Source organism: Ranitomeya variabilis, chromosome 2, assembly GCF_051348905.1.
Source record: "Ranitomeya variabilis isolate aRanVar5 chromosome 2, aRanVar5.hap1, whole genome shotgun sequence".
NCBI lineage: Eukaryota > Metazoa > Chordata > Amphibia > Anura > Dendrobatidae > Ranitomeya > Ranitomeya variabilis.
Window position 1 is genome coordinate 539,852,754 of NC_135233.1, and position 26,205 is coordinate 539,878,958.

General features: G+C 44.6%; 1 protein-coding gene and 1 long non-coding RNA gene across 5 annotated transcripts in view; one reads left to right on the forward strand and one right to left on the reverse strand.

The window, feature by feature from the left end:
* The window catches only part of SLC12A4 (solute carrier family 12 member 4), a 474,963-nt gene that overhangs the window by 42,803 nt on the left and 405,955 nt on the right, over positions 1-26,205 (reverse strand). The window lies entirely within an intron of this gene.
* LOC143807003 (uncharacterized) overlaps positions 24,445-26,205 on the forward strand; it is a 113,174-nt gene continuing 111,413 nt past the window's right edge. For both annotated transcript variants that reach the window (XR_013221614.1, XR_013221613.1), the window contains exon 1: positions 24,445-24,516. This is a non-coding gene — a long non-coding RNA (uncharacterized LOC143807003). The remainder of the gene's footprint in view (positions 24,517-26,205) is intronic.

Below are 26,205 nucleotides of genomic sequence, written 5' to 3' on the forward strand. Positions count from 1 at the left end.
CATTTTACATTTCATAAAGTGTATATACCAATATTTGATACTTTATCATTAATATTATATTCCCCACTGTGAACCAAAAATCCAGACTTGAGGCTTGAGAAAGGGGGAGGTTCTCCAAAAAGTCAATGCAGGTGTGTTTTCCCTCTTCATTGGTCAGCGTCTCTGCCCTCTATTAATCCAACAGTAGCGCATGGACAGATCCAACAAAGGATCTAACTGTAGCTTGCTGAAGTCCGTACCACAGTCTGGATTCTTTCTTCACAGCGTTAACTATATTATTATTAAGAAAGTATCAAGTATTTGCATATACACTTCTTGAAATATAAAATGATATGATCATAAAGAATATGACTGGATGTGCCGTTTTTCTACATTATAGCTCCTGATTCTGGCCATACTGCAGTGCTTACAAGCTAAACAGCAGAGGTCGGTCTCCTAGGCAACAAATTGTAAACAGAAAAAAAGTGTTAACATCTCAAGAATCATTGAAATTTGTAAACAACAGTAAACTGCATACATGCTTGCTGTTGTTTCAAGCACTAACCAACAATATCCACCTATAAGGATGCAAATAGCTCTTTACAAGATTCTAAGTAAAGAGCTTTACCCATACAAATTCAAATAGATTTCTGTGAACTACAACAGCACATAGCAGATCTACTGTTGTTTCTTAAAATATTTTTACTGCTTTGCATATAAAAGTAACATTTACATGATGTTACATACTTTTGGGTCAGAAAAGATAAAATTATTATAGCATAAGATTATGAAAACGTGGAACTCACCCGAGTCCATTGTAGACATTTTTTTTTTCCTTACTTGCAATTGGACTTAAAAAATAATTTTTGCAGCTTAGTTATTAACCCCTTACTGACAGACAGAATAGTATGTCCGATGTCAGTACCCCAGCTTTGATGCCTGCTCCGGCAGTGAGCTGTTTTGAACAGCTAACATGTACCCGCAATAGGCGTGGATGGAACTGCGTTCCACCCGTGCCCATTACCTAGTTAAATGCCGCTGTCAAACTGACAGCGGCATTTAACGCGTGCTTCTGGCCATCGGGCCAAAAATACGAGCACCGCTGACTCCCGTCACGTGATTGGGGGTCATCGGTGCGTCGGCATGACAATCAAAAGTGTCCTTGAGACTTCTATGGTTGTTGATGCTGGATTGCTATGAGCGCCACCCTGTGGTCAGCGCTCATAGCAATGCAGTAATTCTGCTACATAGAGGTGATCTGAGCATCGCCTCTATGTAGCAGAGCCGATCAAGTTGTGGCAGCTTATATCCTCCCACAGAGGCTATTGAAGCATGCCAAAAGTAAAAAAAAAAAAAAAAAAATGTTTTAAAAAAATAAAAAATAAAAAAAAAACTTACGTTCAAATCACCCCCCTTTCGCCCCATTCAAAATATAACAAAAAAAACCAAAAAAAAAACCAAACCTACACATTTGTTATCGCCATGTTCAGAATCGCCTGATCTATCAATAAAAAAAGTATTAACATGATGGCTAAATGGCGTAGCAAGAAAAAAAATTGGAACGCCAGAATTGTTTTTTTTTTGTCGCCGTGACATTGCAGTAAAATGTAATAACGGGCGATCAAAAGAACGTATCTGCACAAAAGTGGTATCATTAAAAACGACAGCTCGAAGTGCAAAAATTAAGACCTCACCCAACCCGAGATCACGAAAAATGGAGATGCTACGGGTCTCAGAAAATTGCGCTTTTTTTTTTTTTTTTTTTTTTTAAGCAAACCTTGGAATTTTTTTTTCACCACTTAGATAAAAAAGAACCTACACATATTTGGTGTCTATGAACTTGTAATGACCTGGAGAATCATAATGGTAGGTCAGTTTAAACATTTAGTGAACCTAGCAAAAAATCCAAACAAAAAACAAGTGTGTGATTGCACTTTTTTTGCAATTTCACAGCACTTCGATTTTTTTTCCCGTTTTCGAGTATGCGACATGCTAAATCTAATTGTGTCGTTCAAAATTACAACTTGTCATGTAAAAAATAAGCCCTCACATGGTCATATTGACGGAAAAATAAAAAAGATATGGCTCTGGAAAGAAAGGGAGAGAAAAACGAAAATTCAAAACCGAAAAAAGCTCCAGGGATGAAGGGGCTAAACATGTTCCACAGTTTGCCTCCTATATTCGAGTATTACACAACGGTCTTTTGTTGGCTGCAGAATGAGTTAACGGAATTGTCCACATTTTCTTTATTTAATCAGATGTGTTGAGCACATGACTTTGTGACACTTCCTGTTATATAGATATGACAGATCCCCTCCTGCACTTGTAACTGCAGCTTTCCTCACAGACTGCACAACTCTACTGTCCATAAAGTGACTGCTGGTGGAGGAGCATGTGGCAAGGCCTGTGGACAACCTCTAACATAAAAGAATATACAAGCAATCCAAATCAAAATAACAAAAAGCTATGCATAGGGTTAAAAAGGCACAACAAAATACTATAAAATCAGGAAACAAATCACAGCATTACTCCATGAGGCAAGGAGGGAAACCACAGAAAATATATCAGGCAATGCATTTCTGACTTATGCAGTCCTTAGCCACTGCCTGAATCAGGGCCGCAGTCAGGGCACTACTGCCCTTACTGGTTTATGTGGCCCAGCCTCCCTCCTCACTAGGCCTGAGGGACAGGATTCAACCGTTGCCTCAGCAAATGAACGTGCATCCTCAGAAGCATGTTCAGTTGCAATCTATCCGTACAGGACCAGTTTCCTGCATTGCAATAGGAACGGCCAGTCAGAGGCTGGAAGCTGATGGTCGCCACAGTCATGTGCCCCAAGTGGTTCAGGAAGAGGATGCCACTGGACTGTAGCCAGGTAAGGAGAACTTTTTTTTTTACTGAAATTTGCAATATGGGGAGACATATAGAGGGCAGGATGGAGACACATGGGGGTTAGGATGCAGACACCCTTGGGGGGCAGGATGGAGACACATGAGGGTGCAGGACGGAGACACATGAGGAGGGGGCAGGACGGAGACACATGAGGAGGGGGCAGGACAGAGCCATGGGGAGGGGGCAGGACGGAGACACATAGGGAGGGGGCAGGACGGAGACAAATGGGGAGGAGGCAGGACGGAGACACGTGGGGAGGGGGCAGGATGGAGACATATGGGGAGGGATCAGGATGGAGACACATGGGGAGGGGCAGGATGGAGACACATGGTGAGGGGGCAGGACAGAGACACATGGGGAGGAGGCAGGACGGAGACACATGGGGAGGGGGCAGGACGGAGACATGGGAGGGGGCAGGACAGACGCATGGAGAGTGGAGAAGGACGGAGACACATGGGGAGGAAGCAGGACGGAGACATATGGCGAGGGGGAGTACGGAGACACGAGAGGGCAGAACGGAGACACATGAGGAGGAAGCAGGACGGTGACATATGGCGAGGGGAGAGAATGGAGACACATGGCGAGGGGGGCAGGACAAAGTCATATGGAGAGGGGGCAGGATGGAGACAGGGCAGGATGGAGACATATGGGGAGGGGGGCAGGTGGGAGGCATATGGGGAAGGGGGCAGCATGGAGACCTATGAGGCCAGGATGGGAGAACATATCGGCAGGATGGAGATACATGGGGCCATGAATGAGACATGAGGGCCAGGATGAGAGACATTATTACTATAGGGCCTAATTAAGGGATATTATTACTGCTGTGATGCATTTTATTTTTGAGTTTACTATTTTCAGTGGGAAATTCCTGTTACTGTGCAGTGTGACACTGACACTTTTTTACTTCATCTGGCGCATTGTAGAAGTTGAAGAAAAATTGTGGAATTTTGCTCTAGAGAAGTGTGTTATTTTCTGCAGAGACGAGTTCTGGCGGTCTGCGCTGGATGAAAGAGCAAAGCGAAGATGAATATCGTCAACTACAGATGTCAATGGTAAGTCAGTGTGTAACCTGTAAACTGACGCTATACACTATATACAGGGCTCCTGTGTATAATGTCTCTGGTGAGTCACAATTACATGTACACTGACACTATACACTGTACAGAGTTTCTGTCTATAATGGCACTTATGGTAATATTAGTATTTTTATTAATGATTAGTATTGTAGTATTTCAGACAATGAGTGTTGGTAATATGTGGTCTGGTCATGATGTGGTGGTATTTGGCCACTATTTGGTAGTAATATTTGGTCCGACCATTATTAAATATTAATTATTAATTGAATTATTCTTATTCAATTCAGTACTGAGCACATTGCTTCTTGCTGACATTACAAAGGGCTATTTCTGTGTATGTAGCTCAGAGTATAAGTCAACACCATATAAAGGGGAACACATGGTCTGTGGGACACATTTATAAACGTCTCTTAGGAGGGTGTGGGGGCTTGTCTCGTGGGGGCGGTCACCTCCTTTCTTCACCATCATTCTCCATGGACATCAGACAAGTCACACAAGGAAGCAACAGCTGGTAGCCATGATAACTTTAAATTTCACACAGACAGATGGCTTTTACCATTCAGAACTTTGGGAAAGATGAGTAACAAGCGCTGATATTTACACATGGACAATCTGTTCGTAACTATTTCATCTATTTTTATGTTTTGCTGCAATATGGTTTTTCTGTGGACAATTCAATAAACCACTACACTTTTTATGAGAATATGACATTTTTCTTTAAGAATAACGCACCTGGTAAAGTCGTGATTAAATAAATGTGCGAAAATAAGCATATTTAACAACCATGGTGTGATGTTATTTCTCCCTTGAATGTGGCATTATTAAAAAAAAAATTTATTACATTAAAAAATGTATGTGATACATTCCCTTAAAGAAAAAAAAGAAAAAAAATATATATATACCTAAAAAGACTATTCGATATTTTAAGAAATATTTAATAGGTTAGAGCAGAGTATGGTCCGGCCAAAAGAGTTTACTTTGTCGTGGTGGAGAATTAAAAAATCTTTTGGCCAAAACAAAGCTGATGACTATGTATGTGATTGGTGAGGACGTGGTGCAGAAGTAGAATTTTTCCAAGAGTGGGCGGTGGGACTGTGGAAAGTTTGTGGGGTGGAGGTGAAGATGGGGTGAAGCCTGGGTATAGTCAAGGGGGATTGAAAATTTTGTCAGTATGGGACCCTGAAATTCCTGGTGGCAGACCTGGCCTGAATGCTCATCCGAGACCACACAACTCTATGCAATTCCAACATGGCTAATGAAATTAGCCTACACGTGTGAGAATATAAAAACAATAAAAAAAAATATACAGAAGAATATTCAAATATACAAAACGCAATACACTGCTCAAAAAAAATAAAGGGAACACTGAAATCCCATATCCTAGATATCACTGAATGAAATACTCCAGTTGTAAATCTTTATTCATTACATAGTTGGCTACAAGCTCTACGCTAGGGACGGGCTGCACCTCAATGGGGAAGGTGCAGCTGTGCTGGGGGAGAAAATGGCTAGAAGGTTGGAGGAGTGTTTAAACTAGGGATTGGGGGGGAGGGTATTCATTTTATAGGAGGGGAAGATAGGGCAGATAGAGACCTGGGCACAAATAAGGAAGTTGGGGGTGGCGGTGGCATGGGGGGTGGGGTTAGAACAGCTAATAATTTAAGAAAGAATAGCGGTACAGAGAGGAACATCAAGTGCATGTATACTAATGCCAGAAGCCTCGCCAACAAAATGGACGAATTAGAACTAATGTTGTTGGAACATAATTATGACATGGTGGGAATATCTGAAACATGGCTGGATGAGAGCCATGACTGGACTGTTAACTTGCAGGGCTATAGCCTTTTCAGAAATGACCGTACAGATAAGCGAGGGGGAGGGGTGTGTCTGTATGTAAAATCCACCTTAAAACCCATCCTGCGTGATAATATAGGTGAATCTAATGAAAATGTAGAGTCCCTGTGGGTGGAGATAAGGGGAGGGGGAAAAAATAATAAATTACTGATAGGGGTTTGTTATAAATCTCCAAAAATAATGGAAGCAATGGAGAATATCCTCGTAAAGCAAATAGATGAAGCTGCGACTCAAGGAGAAGTCATTATTATGGGGGACTTCAACTACCCTGAAATAGATTGGGGAACAGAAACCTGCAGTTCCAGTAAAGATAATCGTTTTTTGACAACTATGAGAGACAATTACCTTTCACAACTGGTTCAGGACCCAACAAGGAGGGGGGCACTGCTAGACCTAATATTAACCAACAGGCCAGACCGCATATCAAATATAAGGGTTGGGGGTCACTTGGGGAATAGTGATCACAAAATAATAAGTTTTCAGGTCTATTTTAATAAGATGTGTAGTAGAGGGGTGAAAAGGACACTAAACTTCAGGAGGGCAAATTTCCAACGCATGAGAGAGGATCTTGGTGCAATTAACTGGGACTATATCCTGAGACATAAAAGTACACAAAGAAAATGGGAGACGTTTATTAGCATCCTGGATGGGACCTGTGCACAGTATATACCGTATGGGAATAAACATACTAGAAATAGGAGGAAACCAATATGGCTAAATAGAGCTGTAAGGGGCGCAATAAGTGACAAAAAGAAAGCATTTAGAGAATTAAAGGAAGTAGGTAGTGATGAGGCATTAAATAAATATAGAAAATTAAATAAATTCTGTAAAAAGCAAATCAAGGTAGTAAAGATTGAGACAGAGAGACTCATTGCCAGAGAGAGCAAAAATAACCCCAAAATATTTTTTAACTACATAAATAGTAAGAAACTAAAAAATGATAGTGTTGGCCCCCTTAAAAATAGTCTGGGTGAAATGGTGGATGAGGATGAGGAAAAAGCCAATATGCTAAATGACTTTTTTTCATCAGTATTTACAAAAGAAAATCCCATGGCAGCCAATATGACTAGTGATAAAAATTCCCAATTAAATGTTACCTGCTTAACCCAGCAGGAAGTACGGCGGCGTCTAAAAATCACTAAAATTGACAAATCTCCGGGCCCGGATGGGATACACCCCCGAGTACTGCAGGAACTAAGTACAGTCATTGATATACCGTTATTTTTAATCTTTAAAGAGTCCATAATAACAGGGTCTGTACCACAGGACTGGCGTATAGCAAATGTGGTGCCAATAATTAAAAAGGAGACAAAAACTGAACTCGGAAATTACAGGCCAGTAAGCTTAACCTCTACTGTGGGTAAAATCCTGGAGGGCATTCTAAGGGATGCTATACTGGAGTATCTGAAGAGGAATAACCTCATGACCCAGTATCAGCACGGGTTTACTAGGGACCGTTCATGTCAGACTAATTTGATCAGCTTCTATGAAGAGGTAAGTTCCAGACTGGACCAAGGGAGCCCAGTGGATGTAGTGCATATGGACTTTTCAAAAGCTTTTGATACGGTGCCACACAAAAGGTTGATACATAAAATGAGAATAATGGGGATAGGGGAAAATATGTGCAAGTGGGTTGAGAGCTGGCTCAGGGATAGGAAACAAAGGGTGGTTATTAATGGAGCACACTCGGACTGGGTCGCGGTTAGCAGTGGGGTACTACAGGGGTCAGTATTGGGCCCTCTTCTTTTTAACATATTTATTAATGACCTTGTAGAGGGCATTCAGAGTAGAATTTCAATATTTGCAGATGACACTAAACTCTGCAGGGTAATCAAGACAGAGGAGGACAATTTTGTATTACAGGATGATTTATGTAAACTAGAAGCTTGGGCTGATAAATGGCAAATGAGCTTTAATGGAGATAAATGTAAGGTCATGCACTTGGGTAGAAGTAATAAGATGTATAACTATGTGCTTAATTCTAAAACTCTGGGTAAAACTGTCAATGAAAAGGACCTGGGTGTATGGGTGGATGACAAACTCATTCAGTGGCCAGTGTCAGGCAGCTGCTACAAAGGCAAATAAAATAATGGGATGTATTAAAAGAGGCATAGATGCTCATGAGGAGAACATAATTTTACCTCTATACAAGTCACTAGTGCGACCACACTTAGAATACTGTGCACAGTTCTGGTCTCCGGTGTATAAGAAAGACATAGCTGAACTAGAGCGGGTGCAGAGAAGAGCGACCAAGGTTATTAGAGGACTGGGAGGTCTGCAATACCAAGATAGGTTATTACACTTGGGGCTATTTAGTTTGGAAAAACGAAGGCTAAGGGGTGATCTTATGTTAATGTATAAATATATGAGGGGACAGTACAAAGACCTTTCTGATGATCTTTTTAATCATAGACTGGTGACAGGGACAAGGGGGCATCCTCTACGTCTGGAGGAAAAAAGGTTTAAGCATAATAACAGACGCGGGTTCTTTACTGTAAGAGCAGTGAGACTATGGAACTCTCTGCCGTATGATGTAATGAGTGATTCATTACTTAAATTTAAGAGGGGACTGGATGCCTTTCTGGAAAAGTATAATGTTACAGGGTATATACACTAGATTCCTTGATAGGGCGTTGATCCAGGGAACTAGTCTGATTGCCGTATGTGGGGTCGGGAAGGAATTTTTTTCCCCATGGTGGAGCTTACTCTTACCACATGGGGTTTTTTTTGCCTTCCCCTGGATCAACATGTTAGGGCATGTTAGGTTAGGCAATGGGTTGAACTAGATGGACTTAAAGTCTTCCTTCAACCTTAATAACTATGTAACTATGTAACTATGTGTTGAGAACAATAAAACCTAAAAATGATCAAAGTAAATCACAATTAATATCCCACGGAGGTCTGGAGTTGGAATGATGCTCAAAATCAAAGTGGAAAATGAAGTTACAGGCTAATACAATTTCAGTGGAAATGCCTCAAGACAAGGAAATGATGCTCAGTAGTGTGTGTGGCATCCACGTGCCTGTATGATCTCCCTACAATGCCTGGACATGCTCTTGATGGATCTCTCCCAGACCTGTAGTCTAAAGCATCCGCCAACTCCTGTATAGTCTGTGGTGAAACGTGAAGCTGGTGGATGGTGTGAGACATGATGTCCCAGATGTGTTCAATAGGATTCAGTCTGGGGAACGGGTGGGCAAGTCCATAGCTTCAATGCCTTCATCTTGCAGGAACTGCTGAGACACTCCAGCTACATGAGGTCTGGCATTGTCCTGCATTAGGAGGAACCTAGGGCCAACCGCACCAGGATATGGTCTCACAAAGGGTCTGAGGATCTCATCTCAGTACCTAATGGCAGTCAGGCCCTCCAAAGAAATGCAACCCCACACCATTACTGACCCACTGCCAAACAGGTCATGCTGAAGGATGTTGCAGGCAGATAGCTCTCCACGGCATCTCGACTCTCTCACGTCTGTCACATGTGCTCAGTGTGAACTTGTTTTCAGCTGTGAAGAGCACAGGGTGCCAGTGGCGAATTTGCCAATCCTGGTGTTCTTGTGGCCTGCTGGAAGTCATTTTGCAGGGCTCTGGCAGTGCTCCTCCTGTTCCTCCTTGCACAAAGGCAGAGGTAGCAGTCCTGCTGCTGGGTTGTTGCCCTCCTACGACCCCCTCTGTTATGATCCTAATGGCTGAGGATCACAAAACGGACTAGCTAAGTTTATGAACATAAACACAAGCTCTAGGGAGGTGGTAACTGGACTGACCGCAAACCTGATGCTAACCAACACACTAAAGGTAGCTGGTGAACGTGCCTAAAATCCTGGACGTCTCAACGCAGCCTGAGAAACTATCTACTCCTGGAGGGAAAGTAAGACCTCAATTGCCTCAAGAGAAATCACCCCAAAGATATAGGAAGCCCCCAACAAATAATAACGGTGAGGTAAGGGGAAAACACAAACGTAGAAATGAAAACAGATTCAGCAAATGAGGCCCGCTAATACTAGATAGCAGAAGACAGATAGGGAACTGTGCGGTCAGTAAAAAACCCTATGCAAAATATCCACGCTGAGAATACAAGAACCCCCACACCAACTAACGGTGTGAGGGGAGAAACTCAGCCCCATAGAGCTACCAGCAAGCAAGGAAATCACATATTAGCAAGCTGGACAAGAAAACAAAAATAAACCAAGAAACATATGACCACTGTTGGTCAAAAAATGAACCAAGCAAAACTTAGCTTCTCTTGAAGAGACTGATAACGAAGGACTGCAGGAGAGCTCCAAAATAGCACTGAAGACATTGACAGCAGGCAACAACTGAGAGTCCAGGTGAACTAAATAGGAAACAGGTAACAGATAACGAGACAGCTGATCCAGCCTAGACTTGCAGACTGACACAAAGAACCACCAGAGGGAGCCCAAAGACAGCACTCACACAGTACCAGTTGTGACCACAAGAGGGAGCCCAAAAACAGAGTTCACAACACCCCTCCACGTCTCCTGGTGTACTGGCCTGTCTCCTGGTAGCGCCTCCAGCCTCTGGACACTACGCTGACAGACACAGCAAACCTTCTTGCCACAGCTCGCATTGATGTGCCATCCTGGATGAGCTGCACTACATGAGCCACTTGTGAGTTGTAGAGTCCGTCTCATGCTACCACGAGTGTGAAAGCACAACCAACATTCAAAAGTGACCAAAACATCAGCCAAAAAGCATAGGTACTGAGATGTGGTCTGTGGTCCCCACCTGCAGAACCACTTCTTTATTGTGTGTCTTGATAATTGCCAATAATTTGAATCTGTTGTCTATTCCATTTGCACAACAGCATGTGAAATTGATTGTCAAACAGTGTTGCTTCTTAAGTAGACAGTTTAATTTCACAGAAGTTTCATTTACTTGGAGTTATATTCTATTTAAGTGTTCCATTTATTTTTTTTAGCAGTGTATATATACATATAATCATGAGAAAACAGAATCCAAATCCAAGATCATTTAGACTGGCTTCATATTTGTGTCTGTGCGCACGTTTGATCCGCATAGATCTGCATGCGTACATATATTTAACATGGTGTAAGCAGGGACATGCTTTTGCATGCGTTCGCTTGCGGACGCATATGCGTGCGTTGTTTCGCGGTCTGCAGTGGGGTCCAGTAAACGCAACATGTTGCATTTTTTGAGGCGCGAAATATTGCGCAATCATCCGCATGCAGATGATTGCATTGAAAAAGACGTTTTACTGTCTATGGGAACGCATTGGTACGCAAGTACATGCGTATGCATGCGTTCGATAAGCATGCATACTTCACACTAATCATGTCCAGGAAATGATATTACCATCTGAAAAATCACTGATGTATAAAAGGGGGTGTGGAGACAGATAGTCCATTACTCTCAAGATTCTGGAAGCGATTGTTAGCTGCTCTGAAAACTGTTTGCTGATCTGGATTTCACTCAGGATGTGAGTATAGAAGCTATGAAGATGTCTGCCTGTTTCTCTCACTGCAGTCTTTACTCACTTCTGTCTCTCTTGCAGCATTCCTCATCAAAGATGTTCTCCAGTGAAGAGCATACCTCCCAGAGAGGACAGGAGACTGATGAAGTGAGTACATTTGCTACTGATTGGTAAGTATTGACTGTCAATATGACACATGTGGTAAAATCATGTATTTTCTTTCCAGAACAGTTCCAGTGCGGCAGAGCAGGAGATAACTCAGGCCCAAGTTCAGGTGGAAAGACGGCAAGTATTCTTGACTGTTTTTGTTTTGTTTTATCTTTACAACTATATTAATGTGTTTCTTTGATTTCTAGGTGTCATGGCCACTCCTTCCGCTCATTTTTACCCGCTGCGGCGCGCTCCTCCTGCAGGCGCGCATCCTCTCCTTCATTCTCTGCTCTCTGGTTCTCGTCGGGTGCACCGCCCACTCCAGCACTTCCTCTTTCTGATTTGCAGGCGCTCTGTATCTCCTCTCTGTGATCCTGGAGGACCGTGACCCGGAAGTCCTCCAGCACTCCATGTATATAAGGTGATTCGTTCCTCTGCTCCTTGCCTGTCTGTCATTTGTGCTTCTGTGACTCAGGTCCACCATTGTCTTTGCACTGCCTGTTCTGAGTCTCCGCTCTGTCCAGCTTCTCTGCCTTTCCCAGGCTTCCTTGTCTCCTTGTCCAGTCCAGTCCTCCCAGTGTCCTCTCCGTACTCTGTAGTCTGGTGTCTCTGTCCTGTCCTGCTTCCTTTGTGTCTTCCCCTTCGCAGTTCTCCTTTGGTCTCGCCGGTTCCCAGCTCTTACCCAACTGTACTTCATCTTGCCTCACTCTGTCCGTCCTGCGCCTAGCTTCTTTATCTTGTACTTCCTACTACCTGTCTCCGGGTTCCAGCTTCTGCGGCAATAGTCTCCCTTGGGTCTGCCCCTAACACTCCCTGTATAGGTGGTGGTCTACCTGGTCAGCTCACCCTTGGGAGGTTCGTTGTCGTGGATCTGCGGGTCCACCCCAGGTATTCCAATAGGACTGCACTCGGATGACATCTGAGTGCAGTCTGATTCTCACACTAGGTTCCACATCGTGAAGCCACCATTGACATCGACCACCTAATACCATTGGGGCAGGAGCGAGTTCCGTTGTGGGACACCCGGGATCAGCGGCACTCTGACACTGTGGTCATTTGGCGGCTATGGGATGAAATGGCCAGATCGCTGTTGGATGATTGGGACCATGCCAAGCCACGAGTCAGAAAGGATTTTTCTAAGTATTAAAATGTGGTCTGATGTGGCAGTGAACCTGTGGTGCATTGTTTTACAATTTCTTTTTTTCACCCTTCACAGTGAAGAGTCAAAGTCCGGTGGCATTCGATGAAGGATCGCTTCAATAAGAACATGAGAGAGGAGAGTCGGGTTCAAAGTGGTGCCACTCGAAAAATTTCAAAATACAAGTACCATCGTAGTCTCTCCTTTCTGAGGCCTACAGTTGGTCATCGAACGTGAGTATTTTTGTGTTGTATTCCATGGTATAACATCTGAATTTTTCTATTCAACAGGATATGTTGATGTTTTATAAATTGTTTTTTTTTTTGTAGTAATGTTTTTCACTTCTTTTTCAAACAGAACCTGGAGCAGCACCGCTGAACCTGGATTGTCCTCTTTAGGGCTCATTTCCACTGGCGAGGAAAACGGACGAGTGCAATCCGATAAAAAATCGGATTGCACTCGGACCAATGTTATTCAATAGGTGTCTTTTCATTTGCGATTTTTTTCTCAGCCGAAATCGGACTGAGAAAAAAATCGCAGCATGCTGCGATTTGCTGCGAGTCTCGGACGAGACTCGCCAATGCAAATCAATGGGTGCGAGAAAAAAAATCGCACAGCACTCGCACCATGCGAGTTCTGTCCGATTTTTACGCACCGGTGTCCTTTGAAAAGCAGGTAATTCAGCGCGGTGTACAGTAAAATAACACCGACAGGTTAGAATAGAGTAGATATATACACATAGAATAGGTATATATACATATATATATGTCAGTGAGACACCTATATATGTATATTTATATTTAATGCAGCGCAAGATAGCATTAAAGCCGCTAATTCAATTGCCGGCTTTTCATTTCTCCTTCCCAAACCCGACAGGATATGAGACATGGTTTACATACAGTAAACCATGTCATATCCCCCTTTTTTGCATATTCCACACTACTAATGTTAGTAGTGTGTATGTGCAAAATTTCGGCACTGTAGCTATTAAATTTAAGGGTTAAATCGCGGAAAAAATTGGCGTGGGCTCCCGCGCAATTTTCTCCCCCAGAGTAGTAAAGCCAGTGACTGAGGGCAGATATTAATAGCCAGGAGAGGGTCCATGGTTATTGGCCCCCCCCGTGGCTAAAAAAATCTGCCCCCAGCCACCCCAGAAAAGGCACATCTGGAAGATGCGCCTATTCTGGCACTTGGCCACTCTCTTCCCACTCCCGTGTAGCGGTGGGATATGGGGTAATGAAGGGTTAATGCCACCTTGCTATTGTAAGGTGACATTAAGCCAGATTAATAATGGAGAGGCGTCAATTATGACACCTATCCATTATTAATCCAATTTTATGAAAGGGTTAAAAACACACACACGATTAAAAAGTATTTTAATGAAATAAACACACAGGTTGTTTTAATATTTTATTGCTCTCTCAATCCATGTGATGACCCTCGCTTGGAAAAATAATAAACCAACAATATACATACCTTCAGATGACCTGTCACATCCCATGAGGTAATCCATCTGAAGGGGTTAAAATATTTTACAAGCAGGAGCCCTGCTAATGCAGCTGTGCTCGTGCTTGTAAGCCCCGGGGAATGAAGGAAATGTAGGTCAATGACCTATAGTTACCTTCAGTCGCGGTGATGCGCCCCCTGGTGGATGTCCTCATAAACAGCAGCCTGGGAACATTTTCCCACGCTCGAGGTCATATGAGGACAACCAGCAGGGGGCGCATCACCGCGACTGAAGGTAACTATAGGTAATTGACCTACATTTCCTTCATTCCCCGGGGCTTACAAGCACGAGCACAGCTGCATTAGCAGGGCTCCTGCTTGTAAAATATTTTATCCCCTTCCGATGGATTACCTCGTGGGACGTGACAGGTTATCTGAAGGTATGTATATTGTTGGTTTATTATTTTGCCAAGCGAGGGTCATCACATGGATTGAGAGAGCAATAAAATATTAAACCAACCTGTGTGTTTATTTCATTAAAATACTTTTTAATCATGTGTGTGTGTGTTTTTAACCCTTTCATACAATTGGATTAATAATGGATAGGTGTCATAATTGACGCCTCTCCATTATTAATCTGGCTTAATGTCACCTTACAATAGCAAGGTAGCATTAACCCTTCATTACCCCATATCCCACCGCTACACGGGAGTGGGAAGAGAGTGGCCAAGTGCCAGAATAGGCGCATCTTCCAGATGTGCCTTTTCTGGGGTGGCTGGGGGCAGATGTTTTTAGCCACGGGGGGACCAATAACCATGGACCCTCTCCTGGCTATTAATATCTGCCCTCAGTCACTGGCTTTACTACTCTGGGGGAGAAAATTGCGCGGGAGCCCACGCCAATTTTTTCCGCGATTTAACCCTTAAATTTAATAGCTACAGCGCCGAAATTTTGCACATACACTCTACTAACATTAGTAGTATGGAATATTCAAAAAAAAGGGGGATATGAGATAGTTTACTGTATGTAAACCATGTCTCATATCATGTTGGGTTTAGGCAGGAGAAATGAAAAGCCGGCAATTGAATTAGCGGCTTTAATGCTATCTTGCGCTGCATTAAATATAAATATACATATATAGGTGTCTCACTGACATATATATGTATATATACCTATTCTATGTGTATATATCTACTCTATTCTAACCTGTCAGTGTGATTTTACTGTACACAAGCACTGATTTGCCGGCTTTTCAAAGGACACCGGTGCGTACAAATCGGACAGTAATACGGATGTCATACGGATGATGCGATTAAAAATCGCATTGCACTCGCATTGCACTCGCATGACACTCGCATGACAATCGCATACGTTACATCCGTTTTTTCGGTCCAGATTACGGACCGATTTGTCTCTCGCCAGTGGAAATGAGCCCTTAGGAGCAGCCCCTCATCGAACAGCCACTCAACTGTCCCAGTCATCCACCAGCAATACAGCAAGTGGGCAGCCATCACAGGCTGGAGAACAGGCAACTGGTCCTTCAAGTTTTCCCCTGTCTCAGCCCTCTGCCACTGATTTTTTTGGCTTTTCTCACCAGCGGTAGAAGGCCTGGAACAGGCCACTCATGCCCGAGTTTGTTCACATAGGCTTGGTCTTCCAGAATGGCCTTAAGGCTCTTGGAGATAAAATGGAAAGTGGGTTCGCGCATGTGAACTCACTTTTCCAGGAAGTCAACCGCCCGGAAGCCGACCTTCAGAGACCGGCACAACATTTTTTTTTTTAATGCTATAGAGCGGGGCATGTCGAAAAACCTTACGCCTGGTCTCCAGCTGAATGTGATGCAGGCGTGTCATGCTGCTTACAGCCAGGCTATGCAGCAGACTCGGTACTTCCAGCAGCCACGCATGGCATTTCCGGCTGTTCCACCACTAACCAGGTTGACCACCATGCCGAATCCTGCTGCACACCAGTCTACCTCCAACACCATGCCAAGTCCTGCTGCGCACCTGCCTCAAGCCACCACAATGCCGAGTCCTGCTGCACGCCTGTCTACCTCCACCACCATGCCGAGTCCTGCTGCACACCAGGCTCAAGCCACCACTCCCACCTGCCCAAAGAAAAAATAGAATCAAACAGAAGGCCAGTAGTTCAGCACAGCAAACAATGAAGACTAGGACCTGCAAACGTACCCCCAAAACTGTCCTACCACCTCCACCCTCCCCTTCCAATGTGTATGTTTTCTAATTTGTCTCTTCCTTCCCAAGCTTCCTAATATGTGTACTACCATCCTTGACCTCCCAGACCCCACACATTTTGTAGGCCCTTCCCCTCTAACCCCTTCATCATCCACACGTTAGTCAATCATCCCAGCTCCACACCCCCATGTCCATATTTCACCCTCCAACAGTCCCCAAAGCTAATTTTTTATTCTTTCAAGTTATTTCTTTTATTGATAAATAATATTTTGCTTTTGTTTAAACATTCACAGTGTTTTCTTTATCTCTGTATGCACCGTCGCCACACTTATGTGCCATCGCCGCAAACACACACTTAAGTGTATTGTATTGTTGAGGGAAATTGGAACAGGTGTTTAACTTGAGGTTTTTTATTATTTCAGTCTGCAAACATTACATGAACATTTTAACCTTAAAAGGTACATTTTAGCGGCTAAACCATTTTGCCAAAGTAGGCAGCAAATGTATCCCTCATTTGTCCTCAGAGCATGATCTTGGAAATCACGCAATGTGGTAGTAACAAGTTCCTCTAGTTCTAAGTTTGGTTGCTCTTTAGCCAAGATATAGTTGTACAGAACAACACACGTTTTCACAACCTCAGCAATAGTTTCAATTTTTAGATTAATGGCTGTTCCCAAAACATGCCACTTTGATGTCAGCAATCCAAAGGCACACTCCATAGTTCTTCGTGCCCTTGTCAGTCGGTAGTTGTAAATCTTTTTTGTGTGATTTAAAGGGAAGGTGCCATCAAAAAAAATTTTTTTACAGCAATTGTAAAAATGTAAAGAATTAATGTTTAAATTTTCTTAAAAAATATTTTCTTTTGTTTATAATGTAGTAAAATATGAAAAATAATTTGAAAAGTTTTGGAATTTCCACTTTTAAACACTAGGGGGAGCAGCTGCTGAAATTTCAGAAAAACCTAGTGTACAACTAGCTCACATTACAGCACTGCAGTAATTATGGGCGGGGTCTGCTGACGTGTGTGATGTCACTCCTCTCCTTCCATGTGTTTGCTAAGGCATGAGAGGATTCAGGAACACAGTGAGCAGCCATTTTGTTGGTGACTGCAGAGTAAGGCTGCCGTCACACTAGCAGTATTTGGTCAGTATTTTACCTCAGTATGTGTAAGCCAAAACCAGGAGTGGAGCAATTAGAGGAAAAGTATAATAGAAACATATGCTCCACTTCTGTATTTATCACCCACTCCTGGTTTTGGCTTACAAATACTGAGGTAAAATACTGACCAAATACTGAATGTGTGACCGCAGCCTTATACTGACAAGTAGACAGTCACCGAAGATGGCAGGCAGCAAGGATTCTGGGAGATATGTGGTGGAGGGAGCAGGGTGACAGCAGCACAGAGTATTTCAGGAGAGCAGTGTGCTGGTCTATGGGGGGCACCCTGTTCAGTGCGCGGAGCAGCCAGGGATTGTACATAGAGCGCTGTCTTTTATACACATGGATGGTCCGTCTGCTCTACAGAAATCCAGGAAACATTTCTGCGGATTGATGGCCTGTTCTGATCCAGACTCTGCATGCAAAGACCCCAATCCCCTCCTCACATCCTGTCTTCTCCATCCTGTCCTGGCGATGTGTGAAAGTGAGACGACAGGCACAGTCCGGGGTGACGCTGGGGGAAATGTAGCCATAGAGTAATGATAAAAATGAGACCCCTCTCTTCAGCTGCCTCACCAGCCCTGACTGCACCTAACTGGAGGTCATGCTGCCCCCTCTATTACCCCAGACCCGCGTGCAGGTGCTCAGCCAGAACCACCATAGAATGGGTCCACTTTCTGAAGATAATACTGCCATAGTGTTCTCACATAATACCGCTATATAGATCACACATAATACCGCCATATACATCACACACAATACTATCAAATAGATCACACAATACTGTCATACAGTTCTCACATACCACCATATAGATCACACATAATACCGCCATATAATTCTCACCTAGTACTTCCACATAGATCACACATAATCCCACAATATAGTTCTCATATACCACCGTCATATAGTTTTTACATCATTCCACAACACTGATCAAACATAATATTGCCATATAGATCACACATAATACCGTCACATAGATCACACAATACTTGGTGGCATAATGTGCGATATTATATATATATTATAATATCCCGGCATAATGTGTGGTCTTTATGTGAATATATATATATATATATATATATATATATATATATCGGCATTATACGTGATCCATATGGTATTGTGCTGCTCTAGGGAGGTGAGAGACGTATGGTGGAAGGAGCAGGGTGACAGGAGCACAGTATTTCAGAAGAGCAGTGTACTGGTCTGTGGGTGGGAGGGTGTGCTCACTCACACGCTCGCAACTGTATACTTATAGCCTTTACTGGCTATTAAAATGGGGGACACCCCCCAAAAAAAGACGTGGGGCCCCCTATAATTAATAACCATGAAATATTATGCAGACACAGGGGTGGGATTCAGCCGGTACGACCCGGTACGGGGCAGCCGTTTACTAAAATTTCTATCTGCCAGCGTTCCGGTAATCAGGGCTGTATTTCCCACGTGCCTAGGGGCGGGAGGATGCGGGGGGGCGGCGCCTGAGCAAGGTGTGTTTTTTTTTTTTTTTTTTTAATAATGCGGGGTAGCGCCCATCCAAACCCACCCGCCCTCCCTATCTCTCTCTTCCCTATCTCTTCCCTATCTCCCTCTTCTGGCCCCTGCGCTGCGCTATCCCATATGCTGCAGTGGAGGCCGGGAGCTGGAGGAGAAATACGTCACACTGCAGGCCCCGCCCCCTCCTCGCTGTGGCGCCAAGTTCAGTTGGTTCCTGCCTGAGCACCAGCTGCGGGGGAGGATGGTGTGAGGATTGTTGTGTCCAGGTCAGTTGTCCGGTGCTTGGTGTGTAACTGCTGGTCCCAGCATATCCGACAGCTTCAGCGCTAGCAGGAGAGGCCGGCCCGCTCAGCTACAGACTGCACAAGATTATGCTGACAGGGGCCCTGTTCTTGTTGATGCTGCCGTCTGCGGTGAGGGAAGGAGCATCACACGGAGCCTCACGCTGTGATTCCCTCTGCTGCTGCCTGTGCCCTGCTGCTGACATGAGGCTGTGAACAGAGGGGGAGGTGCTGAGAGGAACATCACAGTGATCAGGACATGGTTAATGTCCTGCTTCAATTAGGGGGCCTCTGCAGTATGTGGCCGCCCTGCCCCATGTACACCTTCCAGCAAGGCTTGTTTTTATTATTCTGGAGCTGCTGTAGAACCATAAATTCCAGCATTCCCAGCCTTTGTGTAAGGGGGACTTGTACCTTCACGCCCTGACTTTTTTATTCTGTAGCTGCAGAATAACTACAGGTTTAGGTTACATGTCCTGTCGTTCTAATTATGGAGATGTAGGACTGCAAATCCCAGCATGCCCTGTGGTTGGTACTGTAGGGACTGCAAATCCCAGCATGCCCTGTGGTTGGTACTGTAGAAACTTCAAATCCCCAGCATGCCCTGTGGTTGGTACTGTAGGGACTGCAAATCCCAGCATGCCCTGTGGTTGATTCACTAGGGACAGGTAGTGATGGCTACTAGCCAACATGTGCGGCACTTGCGGTGAGACAAAAAAACACTGCTAGCAGTGTTTTTTTTCCGTTGCTGCAAGTGCCGCACATGTCCGCAAGTCCCATAGGGAATGAATGAGGCCGTGTGATCTTACTGTACACCGGACATGAATTACCGGCTTTTCAAAGGACGCCGGTGCATAAAAATCGGACAGCACTCGCATGGTGCGAGTGCTGTAGGATTTTTTTTCTTTGCACCCATTGACTTGCATTGGCGATTCTCAGCTGATATACGAGTGAATTGTCCTGTGCAGTACATTTGCTTTAGTCGTTTGTTTCTTTGAATGACTTTAATACCGTATGTCACAACGTATTCTTGTCATTAAGGGAGACAAACTGCTTCAAAAAATATGAATCGTGCCACTGGGCGTGGCTTATTAGTATGGGCGGGGTTATTGAAAATGGGCGTGGCCAAAATTCCGGCCGCCGCGACTTAGAGGACCTGTTGTTAAAAATTTGAATCCCACCCCTGTGCAGACAGCTGCGGGCTTACATTAATAGCCTAGGAAGGGGCCATGGATACTGTCCCCCCCCCCCCAGGCTAAAAACATCAGCTCTCAGCTGCCTTTTACATGCGCCTTTTCTGGCGCTTTGCCTGGCAATTTCCACTTGCCCTGTAGCGGTAGCAAGTGGGGTTCATATTTGTGGGGTTAATGTCACCTTCATATTGTCCGGTGACATCAAGCCCACGGCTTAGTAATGGAGAGGCGTCTATAAGGCACCCATCCATTACTAATCCTATAGTTGTATTGTAAATAAAGACTCGGCCAGAATAAAGTCCTTTCTTAATCTATTTTAAACCATACCGAACGCATAATCCTCGACTCCCACATCTCCCACAACAAAAATAATAAACCACAATGGGAAAAGACACGCAGGGGGGAGAGTGCATAGGAGAGGATTAGATACTGACTGCTGAGCCGTGTATCTAATCCTGTCCTGTGTGATACCAACTGCTGAGCCGTGTATCTAATACTGTCCTGTGTGATACCGACTGCTGAGCCGTGTATCTAATCCTGTCCTGTGTGACACAGTACACGGGACAGGATTAGCTACCCAGGACTAGATTAGCTACACAGGACAGAGGCAGGCAGTGGTATACAGAGGCAGGCAGGCAGTGGTATACAGAGGCAGGCAGGCAGTGGTATACAGAGGCAGGCAGGCAGTGGTATACAGAGGCAGGCAGGCAGTGGTATACAGAAGCAGGCAGGCAGTGGTATACAGAGGCAGGCAGGCAGTGGTATACAGAGGCAGGCAGGCAGTGGTATACAGAGGCAGGCAGGCAGTGGTATACAGAGGCAGGCAGGGGTATACAGAGGCAGGCAGGCAGTGGTATACAGAGGCAGGCAGGCAGTGGTATACAGAGGCAGGCAGGCAGTGGTATACAGAGGCAGGCAGGCAGTGGTATATAGGGGCATGAAGTGCTAGGTGGTATATAGGGGCTGGTAGCAGTGGTAGATGCATAAGAAAATAAAAACCCTGTACTTACCTTCCATCCTCTCTCAGGAAATGCTGAGTCATGTTCAGGGCAGAGCAGTGCGACGATCTCCCTGCTCTGCTCTGAACAGGTCGGTAGTGAGCAGTGATTGCAGCCTGTACTGTAATACTAAGTACAGGCTGCAATCACAGCTCCTTGCTGCAGATACTCACCTCGGACCCTCGCTTCCCAGCAGCAGCTTCTGCCATCGCATGTACTGAGCTGTGTGTGCGATGGCAGAGGGAAATAAACAAAATGGCCGCGATCTCCTCTCACAGCTGTGACGCGGCAGCTCAGTGGGCGTGGCCAAGTCACAGCTGAGAGGCAGGAGATGCGGTCGGAGCCCGACCGTTGGCTCCTATGTCCATGGCTGCCGTAAGTGAGGAGTGCAAGTGTCGTGCCCAGATACTTACACCCACACTAATGAAAATGGCGGCCTCCAGTGGTGAAAGTAAAAGTGAATAAATAAAAAAGTATGAAAGAGGTACATTTACTTTTGTATTGAAAATAATTGATTATATAATCAATAATTATTAATACAAAAACTAAAATCACGGCACCCTCCCTTTAAGTCCTGACTCCAGTACGATTTTAAGAGGTTGGCAAACATTTGGAACACTCCATCCCGAACAACAGTGTTGGGAAGAGGTTGTGGCGGTGGAAAATTAAAATCATTAGCATACAATCGTTGGCCCATGTTAGCATTTTTAAAAGTCTGTGAGTCATTTCCTCGTTCAAAAGAGCCAATGTCAACGGCGAAAAATCTACAGTCAGCATCTGCAATAGCCATGAGAACGATAGAAATTTATTTATTTTTTTTAGAGTCATGAAAAGTATTTTTATCATTGAAAAACTCGGATCCACCTCCAACTGCTTTCCTAATGCGAATGTGTTTACCATCCACAGCCCCAGTTAGGAAAATTTCAAAATGTCCATACATTTTTCAGCATTTTCCAGCCACAGTTCAGTTGTGGGAAAAATTCTGCAAGGAGAACGTCACATAAAGCCATAAAAGCCCTGCAGGTGTCTCTAACAATCCCAGTAAGGGTGGACTGTGCAATCCAGAATTGGAAATGTTGAGATGATAATGTCTCTCCAGTAGCCAGGAATCTGTGGAACAGAAAATGGAAAAAAAAAAGTATATTGCTTTTACAAAAAAAATGGAAAAAAAAAATCAGTACATGGCTTTTAGAAATGAAATGGAATAAAAATGAGTACATAGCTTTTAGAAAAAAATGGAAATAAAAGTCAGTACATGGCTTTTATAACAATCATAATAATGACAGGTGTTTCTTTTTCAAAATTACCTACCTTAGGGTGACCAACAGACGTTCCTCAGCAGGAATTGCTCACAGTAGCTGTGTCTCGTGCCTGGTTATGGATCCTCGCACACAGTGCAGCATGTCATCGAAGTTCTGTTTCGACATCCTGGTGTAGTCAAAAAACTTCTGGAGGGTTTGCACGCAGCTTGGTGTACGTGTGGTAGGCTCCACGGCTCTCTTGGACTTCAACGATGGGGTGTTGCCAGTAGCGACGACTACATCTTCTCCATTTTTCTCTTCTTTCTTCATAACAAGCAACAGCATAGGCATAAGCCAAGTTCAAATCCAAATTATGATATAAGCTCTCCATGGGAAGATCCATCTTGCAGCAGCAAAAGATGACGATTTCATCTGTACAAGGGTCTATATAGAGAATTTACATGAGACACGCCCATTGGACGTGGCTTGTGTCAAAGAAATTATCCTGAAAGGCTTTGTCATATCGAAAAAACAACAAAGAAAAAGACGAAGGTCATATGAATGGGGATCACCACACATTGGATTTAGCAAAAAGTAGAAACAATTTTATTATGCTGCAAAAACACATGAAACAAGCAATACAGAAAACAGACAGTTAAAAACAATTAAAAAAGCAACATACTTGTTCCTTAGAACCATGGCCCTTAATAAGGCCTGCACCTGAGCTAGGGCAAATAGGGCAATGTCACATAGCATGAATACCTATATGGACACCACTGTACATACACTTAGTAATGCAATGAAATAGGCCCACAATAAAGTATACCCGGTGATCACTATGAGAGACAATCCTCTGACCCTGTATCATAAGCACCGTATACACCAGAGGGTTCTGCCATAAGTGCAGACTAATGTTCTCCCTCATACAGGCATGACCCTCACTTTAGCATGCACAGAGGTGAGTGGCCTCACACAAATCACTGAATAAGGTCTACAGGTAAAATACCGAACATAGACCTCCATGTGTAGCCATACCATACAATACCATGGACATGTGCAGCCAAGTGGATAGCGCAAGTGGAAGAGGGACCCAACGCGTGTCGCCCCGCAAAGGAGGCTTCGTCAGGGGTACCGACCACTGTAACTGTTTTACCTTATATGCAGGTTCCATTAAAGTTTACCAATTGCAGCTGTGTGTGAGCTGCCGCGTGTAGGCTTCAGTGAAAAGACTTCATGGTAGAAGGTACAACTGCGCAGATGCGCACAGTAACCACCCCCTACCAAGGTGCCATAGTAACCCAGTGTATACAAACAGTGCCATATCTGCATGCAGAGAGACTCGTCTCAAAGATTTATCTACCATACACTGGGCTGCAGTGTTTGCGGAGAGAGAAGATAACTATGTAAACATACGTTGCCTGCACACCCAAGGTCCCCGTGATCTGTAGTCACTTCATGTAAGCGTGCACAGGCTTGAATGGAGTGCTTCCTGGTAATGGACTCGACTGCGCAGCTGCACACAGTGACAGCCCCATGCCGAGGCACCATGGTAACACAGCGTACACACACAGCGCTGTGTAACCCTGCAGGAACTCACATCTCAAGAGCAATACGCAGGTGTCAGGAATACCTGTCTTACGCCGGCTGCAATATCAGTGACATGAAGTGACTACAGATCACGGGGACCTTGGGCGTGCAGGCAACGTATGTTTACATAGTTATCTTCTCTCTCCGCAAAACACTGCAGCCCAGTGTATGGTAGATAAATCTTTGAGACGAGTCTCTCTGCATGCAGATATGGCACTGTTTGTATACACTGGGTTACTATGGCACCTTGGTAGGGGGTGGTTACTGTGCTCATCTGCGCAGTTGTACCTTCTACCAGGAAGTCTTTTCACTGAAGCCTACACGCGGCAGCTCACACACAGCTGCAATTGGTAAACTTTAATGGAACCTGCATAAGGTAAAACAGTTACAGTGGTCGGTACCCCTGACGAAGCCTCCTTTGCGGGGCGACACGCGTTGGGTCCCTCTTCCACTTGCGCTATCCACTTGGCTGCACATGTCCATGGTATTGTATGGTATGCAGGGCCGTATTTAGAGCTTATGCCGCCCTAGGCACTTTTAGTGCTGCCTCCCCCATTGGCATGACTAATGCAGATACTGTCGACAGTGACTTAAGGTACCTTCACACTGAGCGACTTTACAACGATAACGATAGCGATCCGTGACGTTGCAGCGTCCTGGATAGCGATATCGTTGTGTTTGACACGCAGCAGCGATCTGGATCCTGCTGTGATATCGCTGGTCGGAGCTAGAAGTCCAGAACTTTATTTGGTCGTCAGATCGGCGTGTATCGTTGTGTTTGACAGCAAAAGCAACGATGCCAGCAATGTTTTACAATGGTAACCAGGGTAAATATCGGGTTACTAAGTGCAGGGCCGCGCTTAGTAACCCGATATTTACCCTGGTTACCATTGTAAAAGTAAAAAAAAAAACAGTACATACTCACCCTCTGATGTCTGTCACGTCCCCCGACGTCCGCGCTGCTGCTCAGAGTTTCCTGCACTGAGTGTGTCAGTGCCGGCCGGAAAGCAAAGCACAGCGGTGATGTCACCGCTCTGCTGTTAGGGCCGGCGCTCACACAGAGCAGGGAAGCGGACGCCGGGGGACGCGAATGTAAGTATGTAGTGTTTGTTTTTTTACATTTATCACTGGTAACCAGGGTAAACATCGGGTTACTAAGTGCGGCCCTGCGCTTAGCAACCCGATGTTTACCCTGGTTACCCGGGGACTTCGGCATAGTTGGTCGCTGGAGAGCGGTCTGTGTGTCAGCTCCCCAGCAACCACAGCGACGCTGCAGCGATCGGCATCGTTGTCTAGATTGCTGCAGCATCGCTAAATGTGACGGTACCTTTAGAGTTAAATCAGACTTTTTTGGGGAGGTGGAGAGGCACTAAACTTTATCAACATGCACGAGAGACAACAAAACACAGCAAAGACTGCTTTTTGTAAGCAGCTTAAATGCAGCTTTAAATTTGCATTAAAGAAAATGCAACATGTGAACATAGACTAACAGTTCCATACATCCCGTCCCCACTATGTACAGAGCTGCCTAAAAGAAAATAGTGGACAAGTTGCTAAATATCAGAAATGTCACAATAAAAATCAGTCATAAATGCTGACAACCCCACATGTAGGCGCAGACCATATGCCAGGGTAGTGTCATTATGGATGGCAGGGCTCATATTGGACCTGTCTATGACCTTCTAGGGACCACCTAGTATTTTCCCCCATAATGACCCTTAGGCTAAGTGCACACGCTGCGAATTCCATTGTGGAATTTTCTGCAGCGGATTTCCAAAATCCGCAGTGAAAAACCGCTGCGTTTTTTACTGCGGATTTACCGCGGTTTCTTTTGCGGTTTCCTCTGCGAGTTTTCAGCTGCAGATTTCTATTGGAGCAGGGGTAAACCCGTAGCGGAATCCGCAGAAAGAATTGACATGCTGCGGAAAATAAACCGCTGCGTTTCCGCGCGTTTTTTTCCCGCATGTGCACTGCGGATTTCATTTCCCATTGCTTTACATGGTACTGTAAATGCATGGGAAACTGCTGCGGATCCGCAGCAAAATCCGCAGTGTGTGCACATACC